This window comes from Bison bison, unplaced genomic scaffold (genome assembly GCF_000754665.1).
Source record: "Bison bison bison isolate TAMUID 2011002044 unplaced genomic scaffold, Bison_UMD1.0 scf7180017846104, whole genome shotgun sequence".
NCBI lineage: Eukaryota > Metazoa > Chordata > Mammalia > Artiodactyla > Bovidae > Bison > Bison bison.
In genome coordinates this window covers 10,426-13,732 of record NW_011476677.1, presented here as the reverse complement: position 1 = coordinate 13,732, position 3,307 = coordinate 10,426, and the positions used below count along the sequence as shown (strand labels likewise).

The window sequence follows — 3,307 nt, the reverse complement described above, 5'->3', positions numbered from 1 at the left end:
CACGAGCAACTGCGCTTGAGGAAGCTTTAATACTTGAGGAGGAAGGAAAGTGACCCCAGATGGACAACGGGAATGCTAGAGAGGACGGAAGTCCAAGCTGCTGTGACGGGCGTGGGCACGTCCGGACAAGCGTGGACGGCAAAAGTGCCGTGCGGGATTTAAACGGGGACAGTGCGAAACGCAAGGCTAGGCCGGCCTTAAGCTGCAGGGACGGGGCGTGTGTGGTCAGTTGGAACGAAAAGGCTCTGAAAGAGAAGAAAAAGTGTTAATTTAGAATCGACTTCAATAAACAATCACCAAAAGAATGGAAATAGAGTGCATAAATTCTAAACCAGTGGAGAGGGAGGCGGGACAAAGACGCTCGAGAATCCAGAAGAAGGCAAAAAGAGAGAGAGAGCAAGACATAAAAAAGACAAACTATTGATAAGGTGGCAGAAATCAGCCCACCTATATTGGCAATCACAATACATAGAAACTAATAGAACAGTTAAAAGTTATATGTTAAAAGTTAAAAGTTAAAAGACTCTTTATGATTTCAGGCCAGATAAAAAGGACAAAATCCAGCTGATCTTTGTAAGAAACTTACCTAAGACATAAAGACACAAGAAGATAGCAAGGAAGCATTTATGCAAATACTAAGCCAGAGAATGTTGGAAAGGCTGTCTTCACATCAGGAAAACACGCTTTATCCCACCTGAAATAACCACAGCGTTGTTACCCGGCTGTGCTGCTGTTGTTCAGCCGCCCCATCGTGTCTGACTCTTTGCGACCCCGTGGACGGCAGCACGCCAGGCCTCCCTGTCCATCGCCATCTTCCGCAGTTTGCCCAAGTTCATGTCCATTGCACTGATGATGTCATCCAGCTATCTCATCCTCTGATGCCCTCTTCCCCTTCTGCCCTCAGTCTCTCCCAGCATCAGAGACTTTTGCAATGAGTTGGCTGTTCACATCAGATGACCAAAATACTAGAGTTTCAGTGTCAGCATCAGTCCTTCCGATGACTATTTAACTAAAATGAGCTATACCCCGATGCAACATAAACAGTTTAAGGCTTGGGGGAAAAAAGAAAAACACCCTGTAAGTCAAAAAGAAAGAGTCGTTCATTCCTTGCTTAATAATAAACAGAAATCAATTTATTGGGAAGATCGAACTGTTCTTCTTTTGAGTGTGCCTACTGACAAAACCTCAAGATACATTATGGAGCGAAATTTGGCAGAACTAGAGGGAGAGGCCACAAAAAACGGGTTTAGACGTGCAGGTTCCACGCCATATTCCACCCACATTAAACCCAGTGCTTTTGTGAATGGAACCCTCACGACAGTCCAGTTTATTTTTGGTTGCACCGGGTCTTCGTGGTCGTGCTCGGGCTCTCTCTTGTGGAAACCGGATGACCCTGTCCACATGAAGTGCCGTCATTGTGATCACAGCCACCCTAGTGCGTGTGCAGTGGTATCTCACTGTTGCTTGATTTGCGTTTCCCTGTTGACTTTCGATGTTGAGCATCGTTCCATATGCTTGTGGGCCATTCATAAATCTTTGGTGAAGTGCCAAAATCTTTTGCCCATTTTTTTTCTTCAGCTGTCTGTCTTCTCACTGAGTTTTAAAAGCTTATTTGTGTGTTCTAGATACAAGGTCTTCATTGTGTACAAAGTGAAGTGAGTGAAGTCGCTCAGCTGTGTCCGACTCTTTATGACCCCCATGGACTGTAGCCTACCAGGCTCCTCTGTCCATGGAATTTTCCAGGCAAGAGTACTGGAGTGGGTTGCATTTCCTTCTCAGGGCATCTTCCCAACCCAGGAATTGAACCTGGGTCTCCTGCATTGCAGGCAGACACTTTACCATCTGAGCCACCAGGGAAGCCCTCATTCTGTATATGTCCTTCAAATATGTTGTAGAAGACTCTTGAGAGTCCCTGGGACTGCAAGGAGGTCTAACCCGTCCATCCTAAAGGAGATCAGTCCTGGGTGTTCATTGGAAGGACTGATGTTGAAGCTGAAACTCCAATACTTTGGCCACCTGGTGCAAAGAGCTGACTCATTTGAAAGGACCCTGATGCTGGGAAAGACTGAGGGCAGGAGGAGAAGGGGATGACAGAGGATGAGATGGTTGGATGGCATCACTGACTCAATGGACATGAGTTTGAGTACACTCTGGAAGTTGGTGATGGACAGGGAACCCTGGCGTGCTGCAGTCCATGGGGTCACAAGGAGTCAGACACGACTGAGCAACTAAACTGAACTGACTGAATGATGTCTTTTGAAGGGCAAAAGCTTTAAATTTTGTACAGTCTAGTTTATTGATGTTTTTTGGATGGATTGCACATTTGGTGTCCTATCTTAGAAATCTCTGCCTCACCCAAGATCACAAAGACTTTCTCTTATGTTTTCTGCTGGAAGCTTTCTGGTTCTTTGGGTTAATTTTTGGGACAGGGTGTGAGGCTTCTGACTGTGGACATCCAGCTGCTCTGGCATCCTTTGTTCTAAAGGCTGTGTGTCCCAGATCGTGAGATTTACAAACCCTCTAAACGGCGGCTCAGCAGTAAAGAATCTGCCTGCAATGCAGGACACCCGAGCTCAGTCCCTGGATTGGGAAGATCCCCTGGGGAAGGAATGGCAGCCCACTCCAGTATTCGTCCCTGGAGAATCCCATGGACAAAGGAGCCTGGCGGGTACAAAGGCCGTAGGGTCATAAAGAGTCAGACACAACGGAGTGACCACCAGACACAAGCAAGTGACATCGACCACTGAGTCAGGACGGAGGCGGTCTGAGCGAAACACTGGGTTCGCCAGCTCTTGTGGGCCCTCCAGAGTGTGACCAGGCTCCCCCAGGGCCCCCAGGGCAACTGACCACACACCCTCGGTCGTAAAGTGACCACAGCCCATTTTGAAGCATCGGCTGAACTCAGGACCAGTCAGAAATCGGTAATGACAACGGTAAAACAGCCTGAGAATCCCCTTGTCCACAAATGAATCAAGAACACATCTTCATGGAAATCAAAGCAAGGCAGATCTCAGGGCTTGTCTCGGAGCTTGAGGGGCCAGGAGTCAGTTCGTATTAACACAAAGCCATGCGGGCAAGCGTCCGGCAGGCGAGGTGTGGGCTGCGTTCGTCCTTTGGCTCCTTCTGCCTCCTCCGCTTCCTGCTCCTTTTCTGATTCTTGCCCTGGTTTGTTTGCCAGGGTTGCCAGTTTGATCAGTTATGCCCCAGACTTGGCAGTGGGCGGGGGTGGGGGGAGGGAGGAGGCTCCCTGGGACCCCCGGGAAGCTGGAGAGGGTCACCGCTGCACAGATGTGGCCACGAACCCAGC

The 3,307-nt window shown here is 48.7% G+C and overlaps 1 non-coding gene across 1 annotated transcript; it reads right to left on the bottom strand.

Moving 5' to 3' along the window:
* Positions 1-1,785: 1,785 nt before the first annotated feature.
* On the bottom strand, positions 1,786-1,857 carry TRNAC-GCA. The gene has a single exon. It is a non-coding gene; the product is annotated as a tRNA-Cys (tRNA).
* Positions 1,858-3,307: the final 1,450 nt, after the last annotated feature.